Source organism: Ailuropoda melanoleuca, chromosome 1, assembly GCF_002007445.2.
Source record: "Ailuropoda melanoleuca isolate Jingjing chromosome 1, ASM200744v2, whole genome shotgun sequence".
NCBI lineage: Eukaryota > Metazoa > Chordata > Mammalia > Carnivora > Ursidae > Ailuropoda > Ailuropoda melanoleuca.
Genome location: NC_048218.1, coordinates 163,217,668 through 163,241,908, shown reverse-complemented (window position 1 = coordinate 163,241,908; position 24,241 = coordinate 163,217,668). Strand labels below are relative to the sequence as shown.

Below are 24,241 nucleotides of genomic sequence, written 5' to 3'. Positions count from 1 at the left end.
GCCAACTGAAGGGCTGTGGGCACAGATTTCTTTTTTTCTGAGGATAGAAACACCAGAACATACAACCTTTTTCTGATTTTGTTTGCCACTCACCATCTTACGACAATGAAGGGGGAAGCCCACTGAGGATGGCAGAACACGGACACTGAGGTCACTGTGTGCACTCAGACACAGACAGAACCATGCTTGGGGTCCATGGTGTTTTCCTTTGAATTTTCCCTTTTGTTTCAGCCAGTTTGATTTTTTTTTTTCTAGTAGCTGAAAGCATCCTAATGGATAGAGTTCCAATCATCAGATAAAAGTATCCAGCCATCTGGTTGTTGAGTCCTGTGTTCCTACAAAAGCCAAAGTTCAGAGGACACTAAAGCTGATTCCCACCTCAATTCACGGGAGCCCTGTATTTCTGACCCATATCTGCTCCTTTGGGCTGACGTTAGCAGGAGGTGGCTGTCTTGGGACTCAGAGCAGGATGACTGCAGGATGGGGGTAAAGTGAGAAGACTTGGGGGAAGTTCTGGGGAGCATGATGGAAGTGTGGCCAGAGATCGAAGGCCACAACAGATGTTCCACCCATACATGTTCTCCCTGGGGACATTGTCCCTTCAGTTGGTCCCAACCTTTCTTCCCCATCCCTCGACTCGCAGGAGGCGCATGGTATGTGCCTTTGTTCAGAGATGACCCTCGAAATATCTAAAAACTGGTGTGTTCAGATGCAGACCAATCCAAACATAGGGCCACTGCGGTGCTGGGGCAGGGGAAGCTTGGGGATCATGGGGAACAGGCCGCTGGGTGGGAAGGATCCTTGAGGAGGAGTCAGGGCGGACAAAGTAGAAGATGGACACTGCGAGGCAGGTGGATCGGCAGTCAGGACAGCATGTGTTTACCTGTCTGGACTTATTTGCAGAAATTTCAACAACTTGTTCAGCCATACGGAGGCATACCAGACAATTCCATTCTAATACGTACTACATTCTACGTGCCTCTGTCTGCTCTGCCAGCCTGTGGACCTCAGAGGCCGGAGGCACTGTGATCCTCATTTGCATACCCCTAGCACAGAGGCCATCGCGACACAGATGAGTGAATTGAACAGAATCAACAATATAAACTCCCAAGACCCATTCTCTTCATCTAGTCCAGATTCTGAATAAAGAGGAATCTGGCTGGTCACAGCCATTTCCCTCTGAAACAATTATTTCTTTGGAGCAGAGTTATGGAGAGTTAAGGTGACCTCTGACGGTCCGACCTCCTTCGCCCTGAGATAGCTCAAGATTCAACTGTCTCATTGAGGAGAGCAGATGGCAGAGGGAGCTGGGGGGAGAGGGCAGCCCCCTGTGTCTTGCAAGCCATGGAGCACGCTGTGCCTCCATCATCATTAGTGATTCAACAGTTCTCATTTGACTGAGAAAGAGCGCAAAACCCCGCTCCAGACAGCCTTGCCCTGGGAACTCCTCGAATAAGCCAGGAATCCCAGGCCCTGGACACTGTCTGGTTCTTGGCGGCACTGCTGGGTCTTATTCATCTTTCTTTTCCCCAACACCAGTCATGGCAGGGGCTCCGGGGCCAGCTGCTGGGAGCCTGAGTGAGGGAATGAATGAACGAGAGCACCCTCTTTGCAAGTAGTGTTTTTTTTTTTTTTTTAAGATTTTAGTTATTTATTCTACAGAGAGAGACAGCCAGAGAGAGAGGGAACACAAGCAGGGGGAGTGGGAGAGGAAGAAGCAGGCTCATAGCAGAGGAGCCTGATGTGGGGCTCGATCCCATAACGCTGGGATCAAGCCCTGAGCCGAAGGCAGACGTTTAACCGCTGTGCCACCCAGGCGCCCCTGCAAGTAGTTTTGAAATACAGACATGAAATGAACTTTGGAGTCATAGTAATTTGGGTTCACATCCAGGTTTTGTCCCTTAATGGCTACTGACGCCAGGCAAACTCCTTAGCTTAGGTAAAGTTCCGTTGCTCGTGTACAAATAGATATAATAAAACCAGGGTCAAGGGCTCACGACTCATGTCCAGTGCCTAGGACAACATTTATCCGTGCTGGGTGAACTGCAGCTACTCCCCTTCTGTCTTCGTTTTCTTCTTTTTCTTCATTTCATCTTTGTTTTAATATTATTACTGCCATTATTACTAGCATGCTTCAACTAAGCGTTACTCTGCATGTCATTAGAACTGCCTAGTTTGAGGGGTTTTTTTTCACCTAAATAATGTCAGGATATATCAGCATCAGTGTTCTCTTTGAACAGTCTCTGTTGTCCATTTATAGGCATTTCACTCGCAGCCACTAAGGGGGAAGAGCTGTTGGAAACGAGCCCGAGAAAGCATGTAATGTGCACATACGACGGGTACCTACTTCCGTTGATCTTTTCCCTCACTTACGGTGTGCCGGGCACAGTGCAAAGCTCCTTATTATTCTTATCTCCTTCCTAATCTCTACCACAACCAGGGATGTGGGTATCAAGGTAATCGTCAATTTATAGATGAGGAAACAGAGGCTCAGAAAGGTTAAATAAGGAGATGCAGGGATGACAGGAGCAGAGCCAGCATCACCACGCGGCGGTTGCCCCCTTCCGGCCTCCCTTCCCCCCCGAGGGCTAGCGCACTCTTCGTTTTGAGCCATCAGCTCCACCCCTAACTCCAATGAGTCACTCTGATTGGTTGAAACCAACCACGGAAGGCCTATCGTTTTTGCACAGGGATTGGCTCAGGTAAACCAGACCGTACCCGATGAGTTCAGGGCATATCCCCTAGCCAATCACATTGAAGTGGCGGACTTTTTCCTGCACTGGTTGTGAGAACCAGTTCTCCCTTTTCTTCTCCTGCTGCCCCCTCATGAGGAAGCCTGATGGCAACCTGCAGCCAATCTAGCAGCCTTGAAGGGAATTAGGGGAATCAGTCTGAGGTTGAAGCTGAAACAGTACGGTAGAGAGAAGAGGTGCTGATGTCCTTGAGCCCCTAGAACAATCGACTCAGAAGCCTGCTCTGCCTCGTGGACCAACATGAGCCACTAAATTTCCTTTGCTCTTATCCCAGTTTGCCCTGGTTTTCCTGTTACTTGCAATCAAAAGCATTCTAAGTGATACGACAAACATCAAACCAGGTCTGACCCCTGCCCCCACGTTACACTCCTTTCTGCTTCTCTGGGTCATCATCTTCAAACTCACATCTTTATCAGTAGCCTGGTAGTCTCGTTGTGTCTCAGCCGGTCTGCAGCCTTTCTGGGGCAGTTAGTTTTCTGGCCCCCAAGGCCAAGGCCTTGGGAGGTAGCTAGTGACTTAAGGTCACCCTTTCAAATGAGTGACTGGAGGCCATTAGAACAAAACTGATGGCTACTTCTGGATCCCGGGTAATGAAAACCTCTTCTTGGGGTGACTCCAGCCAAGGAGGGCTTTAGAGAAGGGCAGACTTCAGTGGGGACTAGAAAAGCAAACTGCCAGCTGCAGTGCCTGCTTATCGGGCCCTGACGTATTGAACATGGAAAAATGCTAACCTCCTTTAACTACAATCTAATTTGTACAAGTGCTTAGAAAGAACACTGAATTTATCAGAGCTTGAAGTGCAAAATATTAAAAAATAAATCACTGCTAGTAAAATCGTAGAGCTATCAGGAGATCTATTTGAAAAGACGGTTAGCGAAGTCAATCTGAGACACATTCATCAAGCTTTGAAATCATGGAGGCCCCATCACATGGGTTTCCGTCTAGCCAGCCCAAGAGGATCTGAGAATTTAAGGCCAAGAACAGCTGAATCCTGACAGAAATCAGATCATTGGAAATTTTGATAAAAATGTTTGAAGAGGTAAAAGAAAATGCCAGCCCAAGTAGCTGAGAAAAAAGGATGATTTTTTTGCTTTCCCTTTTCCTGAGGGTGCATTCATGATGGGATTGCTTTGGTCTCCACCTGCAGACATAGTCATGCCCAAGCTTCTAAGCCCAGGTATGAAGTCAGTTTCCCAGACCTGGGATCAGGTGACTCTGGGACCCTAAAGAATTAGCTGTGCTGGGTCTGAGTCTTCTTGGCTGCCTACAATTGAGGGACCCGTACTGATCTCACCTGGAAGCAACCAATCTTCCTGTTTACTTGGTTTGACCCTTGTGGAGGGTTGCACATCCTAAATTCTGACTGGTCAGTTTCTTTTTCCAGGCCTCCAGCCTCAAAAAAGCCTGATCTTGGCCCCAGGGCTGATCCACTCCACTGATGTGTGGTGTCACACCCAGGGTCCATCTGTCCAGCCTTGTCTCTTTCCTCTGGGCCTCCCCGGGCAGAGGGCGCCAGGCCAAGACGCGGCCTCCTCCTCCCACCTGCCCCAAACGGCATGAGAAGGAATGCCCTGACTCATTTGTGTATAAACCACTTTTTAAAAAATGAGGCAGTATGGCATGGTGCTTTAGAGAGTGGTGCTTCTCTAACTACGTATGGTGAACAGCCTGGGGTTTTCTGTTCAATCTATTGCAGAATAAAATGTGGGCTCCCTGGGCATATCTGGCATGTAGCTTGTACACGTGTGACTCACAAGCTAAAGTTGACGGCCCGGAACTCATCTATACCCTATTCACTGAGATATGCCCACTGACCATGCACTTGGACGTCACGGCAATGTCAAATTATAAAAGATTCCCACTGCTTCCTTTCAGTTTCTGTAGTCATCTTGTCACAGACCGGCAATGAAGAGTTCATATCTGCAGCTGGCATTTTAGTAATATTTATTTACAACAATGTTTCTCAAAATCTGGTCCCTGGACCAGTAGCATCAGCATCACCCGGGAACTTGCTACAAACACAAATTCTCAAGCTCCCTTCCAGACCTCAGGAACCATCTGAGGATGGAGCCCACAAATCTAGACTTTTACGAGCCCTCTGGGTGATTGTGAGGATGCACACAGCTGGACAGGAGAAAGAGCTAACAACAGCAGCTAGGTTAGGAGATTTCTTCAATTAGAGCCTTAAGTATCATTTCAAGAGAATGGTTAGTTCTTTCTCAGTGACTCCTGAGCTCAATTTTTTTTTAAGCTTTGAAATGTATTTGCCCTGAAGTCAATGAGTAGTGCATTCCACAGAAATATATTCTCGTCTTAACCAAACACACAATTTGGATTTCCAATGTTAATCTTTAATAGATTTAAGAGTGAATGAGCTTTTCCATTTTACAGTTTCTCCTCACTGCACTTCTATCTTTTACACCAGTTTCCAGAAACTCTTCAATAGCAAACACAGAAATGCTCAGAAGGAAGGAGGATCAAGGGAGGGATGACAAGTCTCCCTGAGAGCAAGGATCGTGGAGCCCCTGTCCGTGTGTCCACAGTGCCTGGCTCACTGTAGCGGCTCAGTGGATCTTAAAGGAATGGATGAGTAGATGAATGGACAAATGGGAAAGTGAAATCTGATGAGCTAGAACTTTGTGAAAGGATGTTCTGATTAACTGACTTTCTGATTAATTGGCAAATCTTCGACTTCCCTGAAAAAGTGCATTTTGTTTTTCATCTAGTTTGAGTGAATTTTTATTCATTGCAACCCAAAGGTCACCGGACTAGAAGACACCGTTCAAGTGCAATGCATTCAAATGACATCTCTTCTAAAGGACATGCTGCCCAAGTGTCTCAGGTCACATAAAATATATAAAATAGGAAATTTCATTTGGGAGGTTTTATTACTGAGAATGAATTGTATTGCAAACCACATTCAGAGAAAAGCAGATAAAAGGATTATAACCCATGACACATGACAAACATATGCTTTTATTTTGGGTGAAATGTCATTATTTTCATGATTAATACTTAAATTAAGTACACCCACATTTGGCATTGTCATGAGCATAATTGGTAAAATGGTTCTAGTGAGAAGCTCGGAGTTGTTCAGACAGGATTTATCAAACAGAAATAGGAAAGTTAAGCAAGGAAAATCATATAATGTAAAAAACAAATGAGAGAAAAGTGAAAAACATCCAACAATTAGTTTGGGTACACAAGGCCAAGCAGTTGGAATGATGGGTTCACAGAAATTGACTGGTCGTTTGCCTGAAACTTTGTCGGCACAATGCTTAGACAACCCATCAGTTTGAACTGTTCAGTCCTAAATTGACTGGATTGACCAGTCATCTGGAATGCCTTGAGAATCTGTCTATAACACGTCTGTTTTGAATGCAGTGCCTCTCCTGCTTTAGGAATATCTTCAGACACGCATCACCCCTACTTACTGGAGAATACGTGCTCGGTGGCCACATAAATTCAAGGAGACCTACCAGCACCAACAAGAAAGCTCCAGTGTCTGGAACATTTTTGTGATCCAGCTCATCTCATACTGGAGAAATTGATGATGTTTTCTAAAACAAAACCTTCAAGGGTGACCTGAACTCGAAACTTAAGTCTCCCTCTTTAGCCTTAGGCTTGCCCTCCATGAAATGGGAAGAATAGTACAATCTGCCCCAGAGGCTTTGTATTTTTTTATTCCTATGTTTTGCAGATTACATAAGCTAGCGTGCACGAAGCACTTACTGTCATGCCTGGCATTTAATCAGCGTTAGCTATTATTATTAGTTACTCCCCATCAAGCATGAAGCACAGAGTTCTCCTTGGTTCGCCCCACAGTAGCTCCTTGGTATTAGCTAGTTGAGTTCACATCCAAAGTCAGATCTGATGACTAATGGCAAACTCTTCACTGCAGTGCTGAGTTTACATCACACTTAATGAGCTGGTTGTGAAGGAAATGATGCTTTTCCCACCCAAAAACATATCATCTCTGGAAATACTCCAGCTGATGGCCATGAAGCCATAAAGCAATACCAATAAAAGTAGTATCGGGCTCTGAAAAGAACGACAAACTAAAGAGAATTCCAAACTCATGCCTGCCAAGTTTTCCCTTATTTGGAAATAGCCCATATGAAATTCTAGAACTCTCTACAGGTCACTCACAGTCTGTCCATTAGCTTTCCTGTTTGCTGTCTTCTTGTCTACTTACGTCAACTCTTCTTAATATTTAAGAAATTTTCAGGAAATTCAGTTTTAGAAAGACAGCCAAGGAGCTTTGAATTGGCAAAAGCTTCACATTTCAGGGGTGATACTAATCTAAAGAAACACACTATTATCTTAGTAATTTCCAATTGTTCCTGGAAGCATTTTACTGCAGAGACCACTGCCAGCTATTAAGTAGAGGAGACTCGTTTTGGTTGCCAGAATTAGCTGAAATTAAGATCCTTTGACATCTTCTTACAGAAAAAAGTCAGTTTCAGTACAAACAATTTGGAATTTAATAGATTGTGACAGGTTATAAAATTCTATGCATTTGAAAGAAAAGCTTTGCTGGTGGAATAATGTGTTTCTAATTTACACATAATAGGCCCGTGAAGCTATGACTAGAAGGACATTAAAGTAATGAGGAAATTCCAGTTATAGACACTTTCTGTAGAGATCTTAAAGATTATGATTAGGGCAGTCATTTCCCCAGGTACCGTGTACAGCTAAAGCCAAAATGAAGGTGGCCCGGACAAAGAAAGGAGACGAGAAGGGCAACGAGCCTCAGTTTCGAGGGTAGGGAGAGCATCTGGAGAGGATTTTGCTAAACGTAATAAACAATCTACTGAAGACCTACAAAGGGCCTTGTGCTTGGTGCTTGTCCATGAACGAGGAGGAATCACCCATGAAACGAGCCACAAGAAAGGCCAAGTGATTTTTGCAGGTAAAGCTCTTTACAATAAAGGAGAATTCTACTTTGCCCAGACTCTTTGTCCCCACCATTGTCCAATCGAGCCACGCTTAGCCTTCCTCTTGATGATCAAGGTGATGCAAAATGGATCCCTGAAATGCTTTTCTTGTTTAAAGAGTCTCAATGCCCCTATATTATTTAAAAACATACACTAAATGGCAAAGAAAAAGGGCAAATGTCATCTGATGGGAGCATAGGTAGCCGTTCTCATACCATCAATTGATTTAGAGATAGGGGAAGTCACTTATGCAAAACAGCAGAGAGCATGCTCGTAATGAAAGGCATGTGGTTTCCTTTAAAGCCAATGAGTATTTTTCCGCCCTTTTTTGAGATCCATTTCTCAGATATAAGTTGATGTAAGCTAGAAACTTGCTTTCGGACTAGAAAATGATTGGAATCTTATTCTGTTATTGCTTCTACTCCTGTTTCTATTTTGGGTGCCACATCGAGCGTATTATAGGTGGTCGATAAATACTGACCATCCAGGCATTAGGCAACCTGGCACTTTCGCTCTTTCTTAAAAATTTTCTCCTGGAAGAGTTTCATGGCTCTCTTCTCTTACTTCTGCCTTTCAGAAATGTATTTGTGGGCGTCCTGTAAATGCCAGGCATGTTCTAGGTGCTGGAGAATGAGATCGCTGTGTTCACAGAACTGCTACTGTGGGAGGGGAGATAGGTGGAAGATAGTCAATGCAGAGAATAAGATAGTTCTTCCTTGTGTCTCATTTTCCTCATGTGTGAGTCACACTTCAGCTCTACCGCTCTTTGGCCTGATGGGGTCTTGTCCTTCAGAGGAGACTTTCTTAGCCTTGGTTTTGACTGAGTATGAAAGAGAGAGAGATTGCAAAGGAAGTTGGTGGATAGCACGTCTCACCTAGAGTCCTGCCATTGGGCCAGTCTAAGAAGATGATGGGTTTATCGTTTAAAGAACACCATCTAACCACAGAAGAACAAAAAAGGTCCAAATAAAACAAAGAAATACTTATGCCAGCATCTTTGCTCCCCCAAAGCCCATCTCTTTCTGAGCAATTCAAGAGATGTAACATTTAGTAACATTTAGTTACAAGATACTATTTCCTTCCTCATCCTCCACAAGGAGGCCTGTCTTTGTGACACTCAATAGCTGGGCAGTCAGGTCAATTCAGCTACAGAAAACAAACCAGCAATGTTGTTTAGTATCAAATAGATATTTTAACCGTGTAGCTGTTCTCGGGGTGTTCTCAAATCCATTTGGTCTACAACTCCATTAACCTTCAAGAAAGAATACGACAGGATTTTATTCTCATTCCTCTGTGGTCGATGTGTCTCAATGATTAAGAAATTTTCAGAAATAAGGTCAAGGGCCATGGTGGCCCCATTTATTTAGAATACACTAGGTTTTTTCATTGAACTCAGTAGAAGTGTTCACTACAATAGCACGAGAATTACCTCATTATAGGAAGACTTAGAATATGGGTTTTTGCTGTTCTCAGCATCCTGAGGACTTGAAAACTTCAACTCCACTCAAAGTAAAACTATATTGTTCTGAAAGAATTTTTCACATAAACTTGCATTGTTGGGTAATGAGGGGTTGGCGTTATTTCAGTGATTTTTAACAAGAAGAAACAGCATTGGTTTGTGGTTAAAAGAAAGATAAGCTGTTGTCACTGCTTGGGCTTCTAGAAAACTAAACGTTCAAAAGACTAAAATTTGGCCTCCAGTCTGGTCAGTGATTTCTTTTAGAGTAGGCCCATGCACTAGATAATTAAATTCATTTCTTTGCAGAACCTCTCGTGGAATTTTACATTCAGACAGAATCTTAAAAATTATTTAGTCTTAACTTCACCCCTCCCAAATCTGATATCTATGTCTCTAAAAGGACTAAATGTAGTTACAAATAAATCACCATTTGTGATACATGAAAAAAAATGCATAGCACAGACATAGGCAATGAGATTCATATGGAGAATCCATGGAGGAACAAGAAGGGCAAAAAAAAAAAAAAAAAAAAAAAAGCAAGTGGCCAACTGCATATCAGCAACCCATGGTGTGGGAGGTATATGCCCAAACCAGCTGACTCTATTCATGGCTTCACTGTGACAAGTAGAAATGAACACACCTTCTTTTTAAAAGCAGTTCTCAGCCAAGCACATTGATGTTACTTGCTGCCATTTTTCTATAACCTGTATTTCTTAAAGGCATTCATACAATTCATGCAGTTTCTGAAATCTATACTTTGGAGTCATTATTTGGAAAGTAATTTCCTTTTGCATATGTACTTTGAGCATATGTACATTTGTTTAGTATTTAACACATACCTATTATCTACAAGATACTTAGAAGAAATCAAAGTGAAATTTATCAAATGGCTTCTGTCTGGTAAGGAATACAAGAAGTCTGAAGGGAATTTTGACAGTAGTTTCCAAAAATTGTAAAAATGGGGGCGCCTGGGTTGCACAGCGGTTAAGCGTCTGCCTTCGGCTCAGGGCGTGATCCCGGCGTTATGGGTTCGAGCCCCACATCAGGCTCCTCTACTATGAGCCTGCTTCTTCCTCTCCCACTCCCCCTGCTTGTGTTCCCTTTCTTGCTGGCTGTCTCTATCTCTGTCAAATAAATAAATAAAATCTTTAAAAAAAATTGTAAAAATGTACATATCCTTTGACACTGCAATTCAACTTCTAGGAATTTATCCTAATGCTGCAGATTATAAAAACATAAAACAGAAGTAATCCGAATGCTCATACTAGGTGTTAAGGGAATTAATACTAGCTTGCTTTAACAAATAATACCAAATCTCAGTGGCTTAACACAAAGTTTATTTTTCATTCATGATACAGTTGGAGATGGTTGTTTGGTGACTTTCCATGTAGTGATTTAGGGATCCTGACTCCTTTTACCTTGTAGTTCTACTATCTTTCACAACCTCAGAGTCCTCATCTAGACCCCTGCATTCATCCAACAGATGAATGAAGAGAGAGAGAGCAAAGAGGAACGCCTGGATTTGTTATGGGCTGGATATGGCTTACATCATTCTGACCACATTTTATTGGCCAGAACCTGGTCATGTGGCCACAACTAACTGCAAGGGATGCTGGGAAACACAATCTTCCACTATGTCCAAGAAGAGGAAACAGGATTGGTGAGCATCTAGCATATCTCTGGCATGTTCACAGATTGGCTTAATGAAGTATGTGGTATAGCCATAAACAGGATACTTATGCAGCCATTAAAAAGGAAACTATAGAAGATTTAATGAAACAGGGGCACCTGGGTGGCTCAGTTTGTTAAACATCTGTCTTCAGTTCAGCTCACGATTCTAGGGTCCTCGGATTGAGTCCCACATCGGGCTCCCTGCTCCTCGGGGAGGCTGCTTCTCTCTCTCTCTTTGCCTCTCTCTCTGTTTCTCATGAATAAATAAATAAAATATTTTAAAAAAAGATTTAATGAAAGAGGAAAGATTTATACTATGGTAAATGGAAAAGGCAGGCAACAAAACATTTAGGTTATAATCTTGGCTTTGTAAAAAAACCTGTTTTACCAAAAATATATATATTTATAAATAAAAATCCTAGAACATATACAGTAGTGTTTCTTCCTGAGTGGTGAGATACACCACCTTTCCTACCCTGTGATTTTCTATATTTTCTCCACTTTATACCATGACTATGAACTATATTTTCTAATCAGAACAGTTGTTAAAAATAACTACCTTAGAATAGTGCTCTCTGGTAGCAATATAAAGGAAATCATGTGTGCAATTTTAATTAAAAATAAAAAGAATCAGGTGAGATTAATTTTAATATATTTTATTTAACCTAATATGTTCAATATTATCACTTCAACATGTAATCAATAAAAATTAAAATATTAAAAATTTAAATACTGATGAAACTTTTTAATATTTCTTTTTATTTATACAGAGTCTTTGGCTATGGATATATCTTACACCTATAGCAGATCTCAGTTTGGACCAGCCTCATCTAAAGGGCAATGGCCATATGTGGCTGGCAACTACTCAATTGGTCCGCAGTACCTGCAAGTGTGCTAAGTGACAGGTAGGGCAATATTCAGGTAGTTCAGAAGAGGATAACACCTCACATGAGGATTGGAAAATTTTCATGAAAGACGTGGCTTTGGCATTGGGCTTTGAAGGATATTATTAATAAACCATCAATAACCGTGATACTGATAATGCCTAACATTTATTACATGCTTGCCACATGCCCATCACTGTGCTAACCACTAGGGGTCGGTAGAGAGGAGGAAACAGACTTTCTGAAGAGGGAGACCACCAGCAGCAGCAAAAGCAGAGACCTTGAAGGAAGGTCAATACACTTGTAAGCATGGGGGGTGAGGGTGGGGTTGGGGAGGGATTGGAACAATTCAGCATTGGACTCTTAGAAAGTAGTAGGAGAAAAAACAGAAGGTTAAAAGCCCCTTGAATGTTAAGGGAGGAACTTCATACCTAGTTCAATGAGAAAATGTGGTAATCATAACACAAAACGCTAAGTGCCCATTTTACAGGTGAGGAAACTGAGGCATAGGGAGATGAGGAAATTTCCAATGGTCATGCAATGTGTAACCATGTTTGGCAGAGCCTGGATTCCAACCCCAGCATTTCTGGCTCCCAAGTCTACACCTTAACCACTCACAATGACCACAAATTTTCAAACCAGAGACCTGGATTTGCATTCCAGACGCTTCAGTCTTTCACTGGGATTGAATCAGTTCCCTGAACAACTAGGAGCTTCAGCTTCCTCCTCCATGAAAATGAGGTAAGTCCTGCCAAACTGAAGTATCATCGCAAGAATGTAATGACACTGAGCACGGAAAGCACCAATTACACTCTCTGGCACAGAGTAGATGCTGATAAAGGCTGGTTGCCCTGCAAAATGCCATGGGGAGCCACTTCAGGCTTTTAGGCAGGGGAATGGGATGATTGGACTTACACTTGAGGAAGATTTATGCTGGAAATACCTGTCTTCCTTGATTACTTGCCCGGATGGATTGGAGCTGGGAGAGATGTGTTAGGAAGATATTGCAATAGTCCAGATAAGAGGTAAGGAGGGCCTGTGCTGGGACAGCGGCAGGGAGATTGCAATCGCATTATCTAACTGCAGGATCTTAGAGCCAAAACAGGCCCTATGGAGAACAAAGTCCAGACTTAAATGACTTACCCAAGGATAAATCATGGGACTAGTAAAGTTCATCTAGTTCTCTCATTCACTGTTCTTTCCTTCGCTCAGGCAGCGCTGATGTTAGAGAGCAACACCAAAATATTCAACTCTTAATAAAAATAACAAAATGTCTCAGTTTTGTCTAAATCGTATACTTTCTACTCTTCAATAGCATCCATGGACGATCTCATGTAATCCTATCAATGGCCACTCTCCCCACTCCTAAGGGAAGGTAGGTAGACTGGAGTCAGAACAATTTCCACCTTACAGTTAGGTAAACCGAGGCACAGAGGAAGCTAAATCTTAGTTCTGGTTCATATTCTCTCTTACTTCTCTCATATTCTCTCTTACTTCTAAATTAGTTTTTTTTTTTTTTGCTGTAATTAAAGTTTGTTTTGGCTTTGAAGCATTACTAAAATGTTGATACAGGAATGGCGTTCATAAAATTTCATGTTGAACAGAATGTCATGGGAACAGAAAGGCCTACATCTTTTAAGATGATTCAGATTTTAAAGGTAATGAGTACAGTTCACTTGAAATCATGTGTAAAGGAAGACTGTTGTGTGATCGACGGGAAATTGGATCTCCGTAGTTGTTTTGTCTTAAATAGAGTGCATGAAGGTATACCTTGCTAAGAAAATGTGCTGAGATGCTATCTCTTTCCATCTCCCATCGAGAGCGGAGAAAAGAAACCAATGTTTATAAAATTAGCTTTCCGGTCTATGAGGAATGGTAAATTCTACCACAGGAGGGCGCTGGAAAGGGCAGATGCTTTTTCAGATTATCGACACGAGGTGGCGCCGCTCTGCTAGTTTTTCTTTATGTCTGTTTTCAATTTATTTTTTTATTCCTTTGTTTGGTAGCGATGTTAATGGAGTAGCTTAAGTCCTGTAAAGAAGCATTTTCACTTTTCTGTTCTTTTCTTAATATGTCTGGGTTTGTCATATATAAGTATATGCTTACGTAAGTAGGCCAGGGGAAGTAAAAGTAGTTATTCGTCTCTGTATGTTCCGTACAGTGCACAGATTAGTTATATTTTGCTCTTGCATTAATTTTCAGGATATTCAAGTATGGGTCCAAATTGACTTTTTCTTTGTGGTCTCTCATTGTCTCAGATTCTTTAGAGTTTCGTTGGACATTTCACTTTAGTTTGAGTTTAAAAGGGACATAATTCTGAATCACATCAGAGCTACTAAAATGTAACATAACTCAAATACTGGAAAGAAAAATAGGTATCAATAAAGGATTTGAAAATGAATTCTTCCATTTGGGTTTATGTAAAAAGGAATTCTCCAGCATAATTTAGTCAATTAGTTGTGTGTCTGAGTTGTGCTGGTCTTTGGAGTTCAAATTCCTAACTACAAAAATAAGGATGTTCCTCCAAATGTCCTCCAAGGTCTCTCTCACGTTGGAACACCTATGACCTTATGAGTTTGTAAACATAGCTGTGCCACCTGCCTGTCCCAAATGCCATTCTTGAACCTGTATGCATGCGCTACATTGTTAAAAAGAAAATCTGGATAATTTTCTGTGGCACAACAATGTATGCAGTTATGAGTCCCAGCGAGCTTTTCAGTCTACGCTACTCGACTGGAATTGCCGTGAGAAGGGAGTCGGCCCACGGAGGAGTGAGCTGAAGGCTTTGTAGAATCACACCCTCGGGACAGAACTGGTTCCGAGTGATGCATCTGTCTGTCTAGAGACTTTGAATCCCACACTGGCTCTATCCCTTACTGGCTGGAGAGGCTAACCCAGGAATGAGTAAGTAGGCATTGAACTCAGTGCTAGTCACCATGGTGGACAGCTGGAGAAGTAAAAGGTCAGGCCCGGTGTGGCTCACAATCTCGGGGTGGGGCACAAGTTGTCTGTTATTGGGGAGTTAGAAACTGTGGGGAGTAAGTACCAGATAAGATCAGGTCTGTGCTCTGAACCCTGGTTTGGGCCTAAACCCTGCCGCAATTTTTGCCCATGGTTGTCATCCTGAGACGTGATGTTAAGTCACCACTGGGGACTGGCTGGGTGTAGGGAAGTCAGCCAAGTTGCAGTAGGAAAGACAAGGAAGGGCTAGAGAGAGATAGTAATGAAGTTGCTTAACATTCTCTGCCACCTGGTAGCAAATGTTAGATGTCATGATCAAAGGGGTAATATTTTCTATGAAATAAAAGAAAGTGACAGACATATATGTATGAGGTCCCACAGACCTTCAGCAGCCTGGAAACTAGTGACATCTGGAAGTCTGCAAGGTAGCCGGCAGAAATGGAGTAAAACTTCTTGGGCCACACCATCCTTGATGATGTCCACTGCGGTTGGTAAAACCTCCAGTGTGAGCTCATCAAACCAAGTGGCGCATATGGAACCCCTTCATGCCATTGTTGGCAACATGGGGCTCTTTTCTAAGCCCTTATAAATATAGGCAGAGACACCTGTGTGTCTTTAGGCGTGCGATGCCAACCACTCGTCAAGACAGAGTGGCTAAATGAGTTGCTAAAGGCCACGAAACATATTAATGTTACAAAAAAATAGGACAAATTTGGAATCATTTTATACTTGATGTCATATAGGCTTTGGAGCCCACCGTATGAACAAATTGTCTCACTCAGGTAGCGCTACTTATTTAATTGAGGAAATGAGCTGAATCTAGTAAAAATAGAATAGACATGGGCCTCCCTGAACCCCTCTGCAACTGTGAGTGATGAGACTGAAAAGTTCTCTTGGGACAGAGTTGATGGGGTGGTGAGGAGCCTGGAAATAGGAAGTGAGTGGGATGGAACCTGAGTCTGGAGACTGAGACAGTGAAATAGGGAAAGGAGCAGAGATGAAGCAGCAGACACTCAGGTAAAAAAATTCATGAACCAAACCTTTGTAAAACAGGAATGGCTCATTTAGGTTCAAGATGGCGGCCATCCTGCCAATCCACAACGGTGTGGGACTTCCTAGCCATGAGCTGGCCTCCTTCTTCCAGTACTGCCTTAAAGCAGTGAGTCCCAAATGGTATTCCTCAGCACACTAGCACTCAGAGACGTTAATGGGTGGGGAGAACAAATGACTCTGTATCACTTTAGTTTGGAAAATGCTGGATTAAACAAAGTGAGCAAATTTCTTTCTTGCTTAGAGCTTTTAATATGCCACCATATATTTTAACTCCTTAAAAGAAGGACTTATCTGACAGTGTTTCCCAGACTTTTTGGGTTTAGGACCCATTTTATTTCATTTTATTTTATTCATATAAAAAATATGGAATGCTTCATGAATTTGCGTGTCATCCTTGCACAGGGGCTCGTGCTAATCTCTGTATCATTCAATTTTTAGCATATGTGCTATCAAATGAGTACTGGACCTTTTTTTAATTTTAATTTTTATTTATTTTTTATTTTAAAGATTTTTATTTATTTATTTGAGAGAGTGATAGAGAGCATGAGTGGGGGGAGGGGCAGAGGGAGAAGGAGAAGCAGGGAGCTAGACATGGGGCTTGATCCCAGGACCCTGGGATCATGACCTGAGCCAAAGGCAGACACTTAACCCACTGACCCACCCAGGTGCCACTGGATCTTTTTTTTAAAATCACAGAGTATCTCAAGACAAATGTTCTGAGAAACCCCTCTTGGAAAACGATATCCTAATGTATACGAATTTATTTCAGATTAAATTCTCTAGCAACTTTCAATGTGAAATACGCAGGATAAAAGAATTGCCAGAGAAGTGAAAGATTCATCGAACCAACCAATCAAGTGTTCTTTTGATTCATTTATTTAAATTATTTGTGTGGGTAGACCCACTCTTAAAAGGCACAGTGACCCCATCTTTAGATGATTTTTCTCATAGGCAATGACACGGAATTAGCTCTGCACCCCTAAAATTAGGCCTTGCCCAAATGGTGCCACCACCTTGGAATCTGGTGTCATGGTGGCTGTCAGTCTCAGCATAGCTGTGCTATGAGAATAAGAAGAATAAATACAGTTCCTAATTTCCAAGTCAAAGACAGTGTGAATTGATATTACACAGTAAAATGCAATGAGATTAAATCAATAACATCTGCAATAAGGCATAATGAAGGTAAAATTATATCTCTGGCTTCCTGAACAGCTGTGAATCTATTTTTAATGACCCTCATTTTTGGCAGTCAGCTAACAACTTCTAAAATGTCCTAGAAATTGGATTGTTAAGCAGATGAGCACTGCAGTGGCTCGGAATGTCATTAATTTCAGCTGCCTTACCCATCTGCATGGGCGAGATGGAGGCATCATGAATTCACCCCCATCCACCCCCACTGAGCACCCCACTAACCGGGCCTTGGGTGGCCCCGGCAAATGCTGGATTCAGCCAGGCAGGAGAGCTGGGGGGAGAGGGGCTCCCAGGTCGATCATAGGCTGTCGAACGATGGAGAAAAAGGAAAAAGTCCTTGTTTTTGTAATGCCGATTGCTACACATAATTGGCTTTCAAGTTTACCTCACGCTATTGGAACCTCATAACGCTGCCGAGAGCAAGACATTCTAATGGTTCCCTGTTTACCAACGGGCACTTTGGTTCCACGAGGTGGCTCTGCCCAGGACTTGGTCAAGGTCACACCACCAGCAAGTGCAGGAGCCAGCACTCAACCCTGGTCTTCTCGTTCCAAATCCAGGGCCCTTCCATGGCCCAGCAGGTCCTCTGCTTACTGGAGTAACAACCGTGGGAAAGACACCATGAAAACTTTGAAATTGAGGAAAGTGAATATTTGGGATTATCCATGTTTTTCTTAGCTGCCTGGCACCTTTGTACTTTGCTGTAGCTTTAGCCAGAAGCTGAGTCTGGGAAACAGACAGTTGATCCCTTTGGCTAATTGTTTTGAGCTCACTTTACTTCTCCGGACTGGCAGGGACAGGGGGGTGGGGGGGGTGGCACCCCACACTTTGCACACCATTGTACTTCCTGCACCCCACTGACGGATTCTCAGATTCCCAAGTCAGGCTTACTAGTTAGGAGGCTCAGAAGACCGCAGCCTACACTGTGTTTCAGAAGATGGAAGCTAAGATTCAGATTCCCGTTCAGACTCACTCTTTGCCTGAGTGAAAACCGACAGGAGGAGGATGAATTCCTTATTCTCTTCCCCGCCCTGAGAAGCCTACGACATTGAGAGAGAAGAGTTTCGTGCAGAAGACAAGGCTGCAGTTAAGTGAAGCCGTTAGTTTATGGGACGGACCCCACTGCCTGACTTGCTCTCAGCCGCACAGGCTGATCCTTTGCTGCCTGAAATTTCAGACAATCAAGAGGTTTATGGTGCAGGGGTGAGGCTGTGCCGTGGCATGGTTTTGCACTGGAGAGAAGAGCTTGGCTCCAGCAGAGTCATCTATGACAGAGGGTTATTGGGTACAAAAGTGTAAATGATTACCTCTGTTCAGCAAGGGGATTATCTCTACTAAGCGAGGGGACACCTTCCAATGGCCAACGGCCGACATAATGGTCAGGGAGGCTGTAAAGAGAGAAGCAAAGTGGAGGGAAGGGGGATTTTGTGATCATGAAACATCATACACCACTAATGATTATTAACACAACGCCTGGTGTGCTATAAAACTGTGCTTGCTCCCGAAGATAGCAGGGAGATGGGAGGGATTTCAGTTCATGCAAAGGTGAGCAAATAATGCTCGGAGGAGAACGCAAGGGAGGTCTAGGGAAAATGGAAGAGCTGGTGCTCCTAGGCCACTGGGGCTGGGGTGGGCAAACCCCAGGGGCCAGGAGGCAGTACAATGAGTGAGAGGGACACAGGGGCTGGCCTGTGCCAGGACTGGCTTGACATGCCAGAGGGACAGAGCACCTCCCAGCGCACAGGGGATTGACACATCATACCCCCCCAGCAATCCTCTCTGTTAGGCTCTCCCACATAGATTAATGGGCAAGGTGGACATATTTTGTTGTGATTTAAGAGAAGCCCTTAAACAGGAGCGTCTAAGTGGCTTGTGTGAGAAGCACACACATAGACCTTCAAGTGTTAACTGAGAGACATGGCCTACCACTGCACGATGAGCTAGTGATCGGTTATGCAAACCTCACGCCTTCACTGTTCACTGACACGGGTTCAATGTCAGGTTGGCAAGTAGGTTTCCCCTTACATGTTGACTTCCATGGTTGGCTTCCACTGTGTTCACAAGGTCTCTGAGGCCAGACCCAGTTTCGCAGGAAAGAGTGTTGCATTCAGTTAGTGCAGTCTGCCCTGGATGAGCGAGAAAGGGGAGAAGGCCCTGCATCTCCAGATTCCTACTGCCTCCCAGGAGGGGCTCTCACTTTATGTGAAGCTGGTCCAAGTATCAAAAATCAAAGGAACCTCAGACTCACAAGTGAGGGGGATGAAATGGATGGAGGAGAGCTTCCTGCCAATCTTAAAACACACTACCATTTCAGGCTTCAGAAGCATCAGGAGTCAAATTCACTGCCCACAAGGCTATTTGGAGGAATAGAGTCTCTGAAGAATGATTAAGTAGAAGCCAGAAGGCCAAACTAAGTCGTCCAGTCAAACTGACTTAAAAGTTAAGGGTCAGGGAATTGAGATGACTACCCACCCGCTCACTGTACGCTCTTGTCTTTCTCACCCTGAACAGGGGGAAGAGCAATTCCAAAGGGAGAAGGACGACAGAGATACGTACACACAATATATATAGTACACACAGGTCAAACACATCACATTTGCATATGCATACACGCATACAGACCATACACAACACGTCTGCCTCATCTGTGTGGTACACTGAGGAGAATAGTGCAGAGAATCGAGCTCCAGAAGCCGCGCTCCCAGCCGCTCCTGGGCCGGGTAGCTGTTACCTTCATTAGCTAAAGGAATAGGACCAAAGGCAGTGGACCAACACCCACGATCAGAGGCTGGCCACCTGTTGGGCAGATACCCAGACCCCCACTTCACGGTAGTTTGTGACCCCCTGGCGCGTCGGAGGGAAAGCCACAGACTTGGGGAGCACTTGGCCTCCTGGCTCCTTAGGTCAAAACCTCAGCTCTTGGTGGTGCCTGGAAGCTTCACTGTGAGTTTCAATTAGTTCTGATAGGACCTGCAGGGCTTGAGTAAATTAAAAAGCAGAGCTTAGCAGTATTTTAAATAAGAAGTACCGTGTTTCCTGAAGTACTTCTGCGTGTTAATATCGTTCTCCAAATGATAGCTTCTTAATAAGCATCATTTCATTGGTAGCATATTGTCATGCTAATAAACAATGGGATTTGTTGTTAAAAAGAAAAGCCACGCCGAACGTCTGCATGGCTAATTTACCTTCTGTGTTAACATCACACATTTGGGTAGAATTGCTGAGGACTGAATTGCTAAGCATTAAGAGACAGGCGGCAGGTCTAGGAGGAAGTGCTTAGCATCTAGGGTTGGGAGTTAATAGGATCAGGGGGTCACCACTCCTCTTTCTGGGCTTGGGAGCAGACATCAATAATCACACGAATCTATCGCAGAGCTTACCAACACCCCCAGCAGGAAACAGAACCTCAAAATTGTCCTGCAGACATCACCCTACAACCTGAGACTTGACACAAACACGATGAAACCTGTTTGCATATAGGGGCCTTATCTGCCTACTAAATCGGGTAGTTTATTATGTGCTCTTCAAAGAATGACAAGAAGTCTCCTTAGATGTTACTTCTGCTGTTCGCCAGTGGCTAAGATTGGAAACCATCCTCCCTAAGTAATTAAATGACAACGGCTTATTAAATATTTTGAGTCCTTTGCACTTTTTCCTGGATACAATCCAAAGTGGTGCAATGTAGGGATTCATAACGGAGCCTATGAACCCCCAAGCGACCCATATGTATAATTGGAGGATCTATGATCTCAGATGTAAACAAATACATGTATTTCTATTTTCACTACCTTCTAACTGAAATTTAGCATTTCCTTAATGATGAGTGTCGGCAAGAAATCAGAATTAGGATCTGTGATTTTGTCATTAACAGAAATGTGGACTGAGCCTGGGTGGCTCAGTCGTTAAGCGTCTGCCTTCGGCTCAGGGCGTGATCCCGGTGTTCTGGGATCGAGCCCCACTTCGGGCTCCTCCGCTGGGAGCCTGCTTCTTCCTCTCCCACTCCCCCTGCTTGTGTTCCCTCTCTCGCTGGCTGTCTCTCTCTGTCAAATGAATAAATAAAATCTTTTAAAAAAAATCACAGATTTCATACCCCATTGCAGTTGTTGCAGACATTGTGTAGAATCACACACGTCCTTCACGACTTTGAAACGACAACAAGGCTCAGAGCAGCTGCTAGTTACTGTTCTTTACTGTGCCGTTCTAGAAGCACATGTGGTCCTAGACCACACACTTGTGGGGTTTTTTGAAGAATATTTTGATATAATTTGTCTTCTTTGTTATTTCATATATGTTACTTTAACACTAAAAACATGATTCTAGAAGAGGGTCTATGCATAGAAAGGACCCTCCCTTCAGATGAGGAGGTCTGGGCTCCAGTCTTTGCTTAAGATTTTCGTCAAGCCCTCTCTTCTTTTTTTCTTTTTGCCTTTTTTTCTATGACAAAATTCATAGAACATAAAATGCACCATAGGAAGGTGTACAATTCAGTGGATTTTCAACCTACTGATGAGGTGATGCAACCGCTCCCACCGTATAATGCCGGAACATTTCCATCACCCCAAAAGGAAGCCCCATCCTGTTAGTAGTCACCCCACACATTCCCTCCCTCCAGCCGCCGGCAATCACCAATCTGCCTTCTGTCACTATGGATTTATCGAATCTGGACATGGCCTACAAATGGAGCCATAAATATATGACCTTTGATGTCTGGCTTCTTTTGCTCCGCATAATATTTTAGGGGTTCATCCACGGTGTGGCATGTGTCGGGCTTCACTCCTTTCTATGACTGAGTAATACTCCATCGTATGGATGTCCCAAGCATTGTTGATCCATCTGGCTGAGTTCTTTATCACTCTTCATTTCTACACTTTTCCACATGAAGAGATGAGGACAGATCACAGCCAAGAATTCTTCTGGCTTTCAAACCCCGATTTTCTTCCCCCGTCTAGCCTCTGCTGTCTTGTTTGGCATAAAGCTCTGCTTACATTGGCTCCTGGTCTCCACCCTCAAAGATTGGCCTATCAAATTCCTGAGAACACATTTTTAAATTTCATCTGCATATCCAAAAAAAAATTTTTTTTATTGATCTGGAGATCTTACTTAATTTAAGCCTTGGGGGTAAACAATCTAAATTGGACCACCGCTCCTTCTTCTCCAGTTACGTTTACAACACCACAGCAACCACCAAACTGTGATGGGCTGGGCCCATGAGTAGGGGACTGAATTTTTTGAAGCCCATTCAACAGAAAACTCCTTTTTAAAAATCCATGGCATGCTGTATGCCCTAGGGAACAATTCAAGGTCTTATCCTAAGGTTCTCACTCTGCCACTCTCAATGCTTAATTCTGGAAAAAAGAAATTTCACCTGTCATTTTAAAATTTCAGCAGATGTCTACAGCTTATTTCCACAAGCCTGTAAAGGATCAGAAAGATAAAGGAGGAAAGGGCTCACGGAGATAAGGGACTGGCAATAAATCCTCAAACTGTGTAAGTAAAGAGTACTGTTAACAGAGTTTCTTTGAAGATTGGAGACAACTTCCTAACTCATTGACTTTCACTCTTGTCTTTATTAGATTATAAAACAGCGTATACTAACTACACAAAGGCTTCTTATGCAGCACAACAAATACATATGTAATGTGAGAAAAGATTGTAAATTACATATTATATTATTCAGGTTTGTGCTATCACCCATCCCCCACATGCATAATAAAAAAGGAAGGCGCTATGTTTCATCCCCCCACCTTTCTTGCCATCAGCTGAGTCCTGCTCTGCTTTCAGCCCGTTCCTTTGTTACATAACCACACTCTCAATCCATTCTTTCATTCCCTTCCAAGTGCTTTCCATCACGCCCGCGGTGTCTGAACCTCATTACACCTACCGGCACTCGGCACTTGGTGCTGAAGCATTTACTGCTCTGAGCCCAGCACATTCTTTGCTTGCAAATGCTTCAGATTCTTTTCCTTGGGAGATAAACCAAGAAATCTGCAAATTCATACCTAATCTGTCATAGCCCTGTCACCCGATGCAATCCTCTCCAAACAAAATCCTTTTGGTGAGAGGAAGACAATACCCCGGTTTCATAAATAATTTTTCCCACCAACCTTAATCTGCTGTCTATGAATATTAATGAGTCTCATCGATTCATGTCTCCATTTTATGTCCAATATTAGACACCTTCCCAGAAAGCTCGCTGTCAAGGTTGCAAAGGAGCCTATCTCACACTTTCACATTAAATTAGCAAAATACAAAAGGGGAACTTCTTTGGCTTGTAGACTTCAAGAGGCACCACCCCGAGCCCTACATGGGCCTTTTACATTGTTCCCAAATTATAGGTCAGTCCTGGCAGGAAAGGGAGCTAGGTAGGTCACCTCAGTTCTTTTTCATCTCTTCCAGGCAGGAGTTGACCTGGAGAAAACATTTCAGAGACTCATTAAATGTGTTTCTTTTACCAATCTCAATTCCTTTGCTTGCTTGCTTTTTTTTTTTTTTTTAAATGCCTTCCTTGTTGGGTCTAGGTCTGAATTTTTGTGACATTCCGCTTGCTTTGGCTGTTCTTGCTTTTACATTTTCTGCATACAGACCACAGATTAACTGGGATTGGTTCCAGGGTTGCTTCTGGCCTATAGGAAATCTTGAAAATTAGGAGAGTGCTCTTCTGATAGACCAATCAGAAAGCACCATTCCCTCCAGATGGACATAGGAGAAAAAGGATCTCCCTTTGGGCGAACCTATGAACATAGGTGTGTAGCAGGACCCAGGGTCTGGTGAGGGGAGGTGGCTGCATGTCAGCACCCACTCCCTTTCCTCCCAGCTCCTTGGCTGCTTTCTCTGTTAAATCTTACACTTATCTCCCTTAGCTGGTTTCTTGGATACGGAGTGTTTGGGGGACGCCGGAGATTTGCCTTTTATGCTTTTATCCTTCTTTTTTTTTTTAAGATTTTATTTATTTATTTGACAGAGAGAGACAGCCAGAGAAAGAGGGAACACAAGCAGGAGGAGTGGGAGAAGAAGCNTGACAGAGATAGAGACAGCCAGCGAGAGAGGGAACACAAGCAGGGGGAGTGGGAGAGGAAGAAGCAGGCTCATAGCAGAGGAGCCTGATGTGGGGCTCGAACCCATATCGCCGGGATCACGCCCTGAGCTGAAGGCAGACGCTTAACCGCTGTGCCACCCAGGCGCCCCCTGCTTTTATCCTTCTTAACTGCAATCCACCCTTTTCTTCTTTACTCATTTTCATAGCATTAATGTTAAACTGCTTGTTTATCTGCCAGGTTTTCCTGAAGCACCCTTAATTCACCTTTCCATCTTTGAGCAATTTGAGTAGGAATT

General features: G+C 43.4%; 1 non-coding gene across 1 annotated transcript; it reads right to left on the bottom strand.

Annotated features, from left to right (window-relative positions):
• Positions 1 to 16,075: 16,075 nt before the first annotated feature.
• On the bottom strand, positions 16,076 to 16,179 carry LOC117795458. Its single transcript, XR_004619490.1, has one exon. It is a non-coding gene; the product is annotated as a U6 spliceosomal RNA (small nuclear RNA).
• Positions 16,180 to 24,241: the final 8,062 nt, after the last annotated feature.